The sequence below is a fragment of the Acomys russatus genome, chromosome 14, assembly GCF_903995435.1.
Source record: "Acomys russatus chromosome 14, mAcoRus1.1, whole genome shotgun sequence".
Lineage (NCBI taxonomy): Eukaryota > Metazoa > Chordata > Mammalia > Rodentia > Muridae > Acomys > Acomys russatus.
The window spans coordinates 33,885,404-33,894,487 of record NC_067150.1 but is presented as its reverse complement, the minus strand read 5'-3'; the positions used below and the strand labels follow the sequence as shown (position 1 = coordinate 33,894,487).

The following is a 9,084-nucleotide window of genomic DNA, read 5'->3' as shown; positions in this document are numbered from 1 at the left end:
CAATACAGGTAGTTGGAGCAGAAGTTTGCTTAGCAAAAAGTAACCACTCCAATGGCAGGGAGCAGTCCAGTCAGTTCTGTGTTGTGGATTTTAGGTCATTTTGTTTTGTTTTGTTTTTTGGGACAAGGTTTCTCTGTGTGGTTCTGGTTGTCCTGGAACTCACTCTGTAGACACTAACAATGTGAGAATTCTGCCTTCCCCACAGCCTCACTAACAATATTGACAGTCTTTATTCTCAAGGCATGACTGGATCAATTTGCATTTCCCATTCGATAATGCAGGTAAACATCTTTAAAAAGAAAAATGAAAGACTTCTTTTGTATTATATCTGCTCAAGGTTTTTTTTTTTTGCCATTTAAAAAACCAAACTATTATTGTTGTTATCATCATCAGTAGTAGTAGTAGTAGTAATATTTGCTAGAATCTAGCTGAATCTCCCCAAATGGACTGTATTCTCAGTGTAGAACAGGCTGACCATGAACTTGCATCAGTCATGCCTGTTGAGAGCTGGGACTACTGTTTTAGCTAGGCTTTCTGTTCCTGTCATAAGAGACTCTGACCCAAAGTAGCTTGTCATCTTACACTTTCATCACCTGGGGAAGTCAGAGCAGGAACCTAGAGGTAGGGACTAATGCAGAGGTGGTAGAGGAACACTGCTTACTGGCTTAGTAAAAAACTGCCTTACAGTATGCAGGACTACCAGCCCAGGGGTGGCACCACCCACAGTGAGCTGGGCACTGCCACAACAATCACCAGTCAAGAAAAGGTACCACAGACCAATCTGATGGGGCATGTCCTCAATTGATGTCCCTTCTTCCAAAATTATTCTAGCTTCTGTCAAGTTGACAGAAAACTAGCCAACATACCATCCACACCTAGCTTTGTTTTGTTGATTTATGAGAATTTTTCTATGTACTTATTTAAATATCTACTCTAATCTAGCTTGTCTTTCCATTTCCATACTAATGTCTTATAAGGAAAATGTTGAATTTAGGTTAATAGCAATTTAACAACTGTCTTTCTTGCAACTGCATTTCATGTCTTTCTAAGACATCTTAACCTCCCCAAAGTGTGCCTAGAAGTTGTGGTAAGGTTTTGTTGTTGGTTTGGAGGAAAGAAGTGTTATTCCTTTGTCTTTTCTTTTCTTTTCTTTCTTCTTTCTTTCTTTCTTTTTTTTTTCCAGGATCTCACTGTATGGCTCTCCTCTCTCTTCCTTTTCTTTCCCTTCCCATGTGGTGGTTCAAAGTTCATGAGGTTTGTCTCCTATAACTGAGGTGAGGTGCATTCTCCTCCATGTTTGGGTGTGACTCCTAATGCTCTGATGATCTCAGAAGTTTCAGGCTGCACTCACATGGCTCTGTTTGGGTGTGCTCAGCCAGAAGATCGAGCCAGGGAGTGTGTTCAGGGCAAAGCTGCTCACCTCACAGTGCCTGAAAAGCTCAGAGCAAATCCAGTCTTCTAAGAGATAGGAAGGTTTTAACTTGTCAATTATTTTCTTCATTTGTGATGCACGATTTTTCAAGAAATGTGTTCCTTTTGTTTAATTTATGACCTTTTTTTGCCATGAATTCATTTGAACATTCCTCTATTAGCATGTCAACACCACCTGTATGATCCATAGTTATAGTTGCTTAACCCATTACAATACTGATTTGTGTTTTTTCTTGTCTTTCTTTTTTCCCCACAAACCAAACTTGGTGTATTATTTTACAACATAAAACAAACCCCATACCAAACACTAACATAATACAAGCCAGGGAAGAGGAAATGGAAGGCTACAGGCAAAGCTAAGTCTTAAGTCTTTACAGCTGACCATGGAACTGGTTATGACCCTGCTGTGCTGGGGACAGGACAAGCAGCTGTTGATGTGGAGATGTCATTATTCTGCCCCAGGACCTGCTTGGAGCAAAACATGTGGGACACTTTGTTACCTTCACAGGAGCAGGAGGTCATTCCCAGTATTCTGTCATCCCAAGAGCAGAGGTTGTCTTCTTGGGTTCTGGTGGCCTTACTGGCTCTTTTTCTAAGCTGCTTGTACTTAGCCAATAATATCCCAATTTCCGGGTGAGATGGGCGCCTTCAAAGGATTTCCAGTCTCAGTGTCAGCTGCAGTTCTGTAGACCACTCCAGAGTGGGGTGATGCCAGTAGCTAGCCCAAACCTAAGAGATTCCTTCCTTTGTCCTTGAAGGCTTAAGACCTTGTTCCTCTGAACACACTTGGGGCACAGCATGTTGTCCTCCAGGTGTGGAGGTGGAAAAGTGCAGGCCGGAAGCAGGAAGAATACAATCACTTTTCCTTTCTTATCAGGTACCCAGGCTCGTCCGGCATAGAACTGCAGCCAAGCCCAACCACATGAATCCGAAGGAAAACTTCTCCCATGAACCACACACCACATTTCCCCATAGGTCTCTGGTGTTGCACTGGACTGCACTGTCTCGACCCACTTAGCATTGGCTGCAATTTTGGCCCAAGACGCCAACCCCACCCCAGAGGCAGTCATAGTCACAACAGGGGTGCTGACATCCTCATGGAGAACAGCAGGATCTGTCAGGGCAGGTACCTGTTCCTCTGGTACAGGGGCCACTTCAAAGGGAACTGCCTCCTGAGAACACAGCTCTCCTGCCTCCTCCATCTTCAGTTTTTCACAGATGTCTTCATCCTGGCCTCTTGACAAGTCAGGAACATCCTTCATTTGGGGCATTTGCTATGGGGAAGCCCCTGCATGAAGTCATTTATAAGCCTCAGATTTCTGGCCTTTGCTGCTTGGCTTCATCTCATGGCAACATGCCCGCAAAACATGTCCGGTGAATCAGGTTCGCTGGGGGCAGGTGTTAGGGAAGAGGAGGAATTGGTACCTTCCTACGAGTGTGACCTGCAGTCTCATTATCTCGCACTTTGCTCTTTGGTTTACAACCTTTATCTTTCACTGACTCTTTTGGTTTTTTCTTGTTGCTGGCATCTTGGTTGTGTGCTTGGTTGACTAGACTTCTGGCATTCCACTTCCCTTGCCTCTTCCGTGCTGCTCCACTTCCTTCCAGTGAGCACCATCTTCAGATTAGATGAAACCGGCAGAAAAGAAAATTCTTCCAGTTTCGAAATGACCCCTGGCCTCTTGTGTTTTTTTCTTTTTCTCTCTCAGTATGAGATGGGTGTTTCTGGCAGGGCTTACCCATGTTGCATTGTGCAAGTTGACTGCAGCCTTGAACCCTCCACACATGCATTTTGTACAGCGTGTACTCCTGAGTACCTCGGCTCAGCTTCTAGCCCACTGTCATAGGACCACAGTGTTTACAGTGCATACAGAGTCTTCAGCGCTACACATAATGGTCTATGGAAAGCAAAGACTTCCAGTGTTTTTTCTTCTGTCAGTCCTCAGCATGTGACTATCAAACTGGTACATCTTCCTCTGGTTGGAGTGTGTCAAAATGTTTCATTTCAAAAGGTGCTGTTTGATATGCTGGCTTGAGTGTCATAGAACTTGTGAAATGAATTTGAGTTTAGAATTGGAACATAATTGCTAAGTATTTCGGAAATAGTTTTAAATATGCTTGTACTGTGTATTTATGCAAAACAGTGCTCTCAGCGTTGATGACTATAAATCAAACTGTAAGGGCTGGAGAGAAGGCTCAGTGATTAACACTTACTGCTCTTCCAGAGGACCCAAGTTTGGCTCCATGCATCCATCTTGGGTGGCTCTCACTCACCTGTGACTCCAGCTTCAGGGACTTTGACACTCTCTTCTGGCCTCCACAAGCACCTGAGCATATGTGGCACGCACTCGCGCACCCATATACATAAATAAAATAAAATAAAATCTATAAATAAAACTAAGTTATCAGTCACCTTTAGAAAATATCAGAAATGCTCCCAGGGTCAAATTCTCAGGTAGGATTTAATTATTCATGTAAAAATAAAAATGTACATCCATGTTGTTAGTATAAACATTTGTGTCTTCAGTAAATGGTAAAGTTCTATCTAAACCAATTGTCCTAAACTAACAAGTGTTTTAAGTGAATTTCTTTATGGTTTATTATCATTAGATACTTGGCTTGTATACCCTTTTTATAGATGTGTATTAGGCCACATAAGAATTTCTCTGGTGGAAAGGAGCTACAAGTTAAGAAACCTAAGAAGTCCAGGCTTAGTTCACACCCTAAAGTGCAGTCAGTGCTATAAACACCATCAGAAAGTTTACAGAGATCTACTCCCCACTCGTTCCCAGCCCTCCTGATGACCCATGCTCATCTCTGCTCTGTGTCTCTGGATCCCAGCCTAAGATGCATCATCGTTCAAAGCTTCTGTACTTGTCTCTGGCCATACTGGTGACGAGGGTTCTGCTGAACAGGCTCCAGAGGCCAGCCATTGAAACTGGTCCTCCCTGTAGTATGTGTTCTCTGATATGATTGAACTTACCCCTTAGGCAACAGCAAAACAATTACTTGCAGATCACCTACGGAGGGAGGGGCTGGGCGATGGCTCTCATGCCTAAGTTCTTTACCCCTTAGCATCCAAATGGTGGAAGGAGAGAATCATCTCCCACGGGTTCGCCCCTGACCAACCCACCCACAGACCACACACACACACACACACACATACACACACACACACACACACACTTGTGCATACTGAGTTTTATTCTAAGATCACCTATAGATGACTACAAAATGTTTATAGGAAGGGTTTTACAGGAACAAGTACATACTGCATGTGACACTTTAGTGGAAACAAAGGGGCAGAGTTGGTTGATTGCTCCTAAGTGTACTGAGCTTCAAGGCCTAGTGTCTTAACACCCCAAATCTTCAGTGACTTTTCTTTTTTATTTTCTTTCCTTCTTTTATTTATTTATTTATTTGTTCATTTATTTATTTTTATTTATTTTTTTGTTTTTTCCAGACAGGGTTTCTCTGTGTAGCCTTGGCTGTCCTGGATTCACTTTGTAGACCAGGGTGGCCTTGAACTCACAGAGATCCACCTGCCTCTGCCTCTTGAGTGCTGGGATTACAGATGTGCACCAACACACCCAGCTTTTTGACTTTTCTAAAATAAATTCATACCTTCTATAGTTTATAAGCCCAATCTTTTAGAAAACTGTCTCAAAATTAATCTGTACTGAGAACAGATTGGACTCATGGTCTCATTGTACTTTGTATAGTAGAGGTGTGACATTGGTTGGAGCAGTAGTTTGAATGCAGTGTCTCCCATTTAAGTTGCAGGAATTCGAATACATGGCCCCTGTTTGGGTGGGCTTAGGAGGTGGGTGTGGCCTGTTAGAGGAGGCATGTCACTGGGGGCTTTCTTTGAAGTTGCAAAATACTGAAGCCATCTTGAGCTAGCTCTCTCTGCTTCCTGTTTGTGGATCAAGATCAAGATGTGAGCTCCCAGCTGCTGCTCCATCACCGTGCCCGCCTGCGGCCATGCTCCCCAGCATGATAGTGGCTGACTCATCCCTGTGGAACTGTGAGCCCCCCAGGAAACTCTTCCTTTTATAAGTTGCCTTGGTGACAGTGTTTTATTAGAGCCACAGAAACCCTGACTAATACACTTAGGAAGGGGGTAAAATTTTAAAGTGGGTAGGGATAGTCAGACAAATTTATATGAACTGGGACATTGATCACTCCTTTCTAGCAATGAGAAGACTCCACTGGAGGAACACTGTTTTGAGGTAGTATTCTTTAGTCAGTGGAGACACAGCATAAAGCTGATGACTTCAGATACTGTTTCAGTGCTCATGGTTAGGGACTGAGCATCTCCAACACTGCATGTAACTCTCCTGTTAACAGCCCTTTTTGTGTGATCTTGTATTGGAACACAATGACATAATGAAAAGAGGGAGCACCTATATCATCTGATGTCAGCCACAGTTAGTGGCTGCCCTTGTTTTCCATATTTAATCTGCTAAACAAGATGCTCTTGCCTGTTAAAAGTTAAACTCCACTTAGGGAATGATGGTCTTCAAACTCTGTTCAACTCTGAGCCTCTCTCCTTTTGTGAAAATCCCTGTGACTCAGTCATGGGGGCGACTTACTAACATCTTAACCCTTTAAAGACCTTTTATGGATGCACACCATGACAAACTCACATAGGACACTGGTGTTGCAAGCCCGATCTTCTGTTTGCCGAGGAGCAAACAATGTGAGGAGGGCAGGTCCATGGCTCAGTATCACATGGAGAGTTCATAAGCCTGAATGGTAACTACCAAGAGGCTCAAGTCCTCACAGAAAAACTATGATGGTTAATAACTATCATCACCCTGTTGGGCTCGGAAATCACCTAGGAGGCAAGCTTCTGAGCATGCCTGTGAGGGAGAGCCTAGATTAGGTTAATGGAGGTAGAAAAACCCAGCTTAGCTGGCTATACTGTTCCATGGGCTAGGATCTGGAGTAAACTGATAGAAGATGAGCCAAGCAGAGCATCCATGGGTCTCTGCTGCCTGACTGGATATAGTATGGCCAGGCAGCTTTTGTTCCTGCATCCGTATCTTCTCTGACTATCGCCATCTCTCCCTTACCATCATGGAATGAGCTCCTCAATCTGAAGCCGGAATAAACTTTTCTTCCCTTAAGTTGCTACCTGGTCACAGCCATGGGACAAGTCACCAAATCCAATGAATATGTTAATGAAATGCTAGCTCCCTCTGTGATCTTGGTTGCAGTGCTGTGGCTGTAGAAGAAGCAATGCCTCCTGAGCACGCGCACTGAGTGGCCATGGATAATCCTCTCACATTTAAAGTTCTAGTCTATGGGAAGCTAAGGAGGCTCCCAGGCTTCTGGGTTAGTAGCTGGCTGAGAAGTTGCCTTTTTTTTTTTTTTTTTAATGAGTCTAACATCCAGACACTTGAATAGTAATTCGAGGGTAGACATGTAGGGGTAGAAAAGGGCCTACGTTGAGCGCAGGTGTAGAGCTTGGAGAATGTGAACTGATGTTCCCTGGGGGAAGGGGGGGCCACAGCAATGATGGAGAGCCAATCGTAACAGCTCACCGACTGATTAGAACTTCCATGAGGTGGAGAACTGGGATGTTACCAGACCAAACTGTTAGTGTACAGGCAATTCCACTGGCCTGCCCTCAGGGGCCTAGCAATTGCTTACAACATGGCTTATGGCAGAAGGTGCAACAGCTGCGTGCTGCAAATAAAAAGACCCACCCGCCACTCACCGCCCCCCCCACTCTGTTCCCCGCAGCCCCTCTCTCTGTTCTCTGAGGACCCCACCCTCATGGCTCTGCTCCCATCTATCTGTCTGTCTATATGTCCACTTGCCTGCCTCTAGCCCTACCCCAGGCCCTCCTCTCCTCTCCCTGATTAAAACTCTTTTCCACCAGGTCTGTTGTATGGTGTAATTTCTTAGGGGCACACCTTGGCATGGACCCACCAAAGGCACCCCCTTGCAGCAATATAACATTTGGCTCTGTGACTTGGATGGGCTCTGCTGGTGTCTGGCCACACTGGAATCCCATCTGCCACTGCACCCACCCGCAACAGATTTGCTTTTGGGGCCACTCCATGTGACACTGAAAATTGGTGAGTTTTTTTTTTTTTCTCTCTAGCTTGGCTTAAATGCTTCTCCAAGTCTGACCATCTCCCTGGATGAGGCCTTGTTTCTCCATGTTTTTAGTACTGGCCCCTGTTTGAGTGAATGATGTTTCACCAGGACAGCTTGTGCCTTCTCAATTGAGTCTCTCCTGGGTCCCTGGAATGCCTCAGACCCAGGCCTGGGACTCTCGTCATTGACGGGAACTGCACCCTGGTGACCTCAGACCTCACTAAACTTATTGAATCTAGCCTTAGTATACCACCCAAGTGATCAGGGAAACATGGGGAAAAAACTTCTCCTTCCTTTATTCCTTTTTTTGTCACTCCAAGCCCTGTTTTTTTCTGTCTGGTCTCCCTCCTCACACTGAGTAAATATCTTGCCTCTGAGTTTACAACAAGTTGGAGCCAAACGGGAGATAGGACCGGGGTCCACAGCGCTCATACATGCCTTTGTTGCTGCAACAGCAGCTCTCAAACCCACTCCTGGGCATATACGGATCATCTATCTGTGAATCTGATTCCAGATTCTAGAATCAGATGCCCCCACGTGGCTTTGGCTCTCAGCCTGCCCATGTGGGCCACATGCCCCTCGCCCCTCGTGACCTTCTGCAGCTAGCCTGCCCCTAAGCTTCACTCTCTCTCTTTCCCTCTCCCTCTTCCTCTCCCTTTATGGACTCATATTTTATTACAAATGAGCACAACTGATTTGCAAATCCTCACTGCCACAGACAAATGAGTCTCAAACATCTTACCTCTAAACTTGCTCTGCTCTACCCTAAAAGTTCACTTCCCCACTCAATCTTTTATCTTTGATTTCTTTGCACTCTGCTCTAAAAAAAAAAAAAAAAAAAAAGAAATCTTAATATTATGCTATAAAACTACTAGGTACTAGGTCTCTTATTAAAAAGGCAAATGTGTTTGTCTTGCTCACAGGCTTCATGTTAAAAGATAAGCAGGTTTCAGATGTAACTTTTTACTGTTTCTTTATCTAAAGGAACTTGCTTTACAAAGACTGCTCTCAGGAATGAACCACTATGCTACTGTTGTATTAAGACTTCAGAGTTCAGAACTTCTAACGTTAATCAATGGAGTTCAGATAAGCTATTGGTCTAACTCTGGTAAAGCCTTCCACTATAGTATCCACTATCAAAGTCACAAGCTCAAGATTTTAAATCTCCTTCTGTTGTCTTTTAAGTATAGACTTAAAAGTGTTTCTCACTGTGCTAAATCTGTATACATCCAGCCTTCTGGAGAGAGGGAAGAAGCCCCTCTTTCACGGTCTGTAGTCACACTGGAAACCAAGACCAAGTGAGCTGAAGTAAGCTGCTGCCCCTCCATGGAAGGTTCCTGTCTTCTCTGAGCTCCCCTTAAAGAGTGCTCATGCTTTTAATCCCAAACCGTTTCCCAAGTCTCTACTATGACACAAAGAGTCTGCTGTTTTCTCTACTGTGTGGGTTTCAGATTACAAACAACGGTGATGCTAACAAGTCTGAAACTTACCTACTTTTGCAAACTTAAAAGAATCTTACAGACTTCAGAGAATCAATTTGAA

The 9,084-nt window shown here is 44.2% G+C and overlaps 1 pseudogene; it reads right to left on the bottom strand.

Annotated features, from left to right (window-relative positions):
• Positions 1 to 2,102: 2,102 nt before the first annotated feature.
• Positions 2,103 to 3,068, bottom strand: LOC127197877 (developmental pluripotency-associated protein 4-like; annotated as a pseudogene).
• Between the last annotated feature and the right edge of the window lie 6,016 nt (positions 3,069 to 9,084).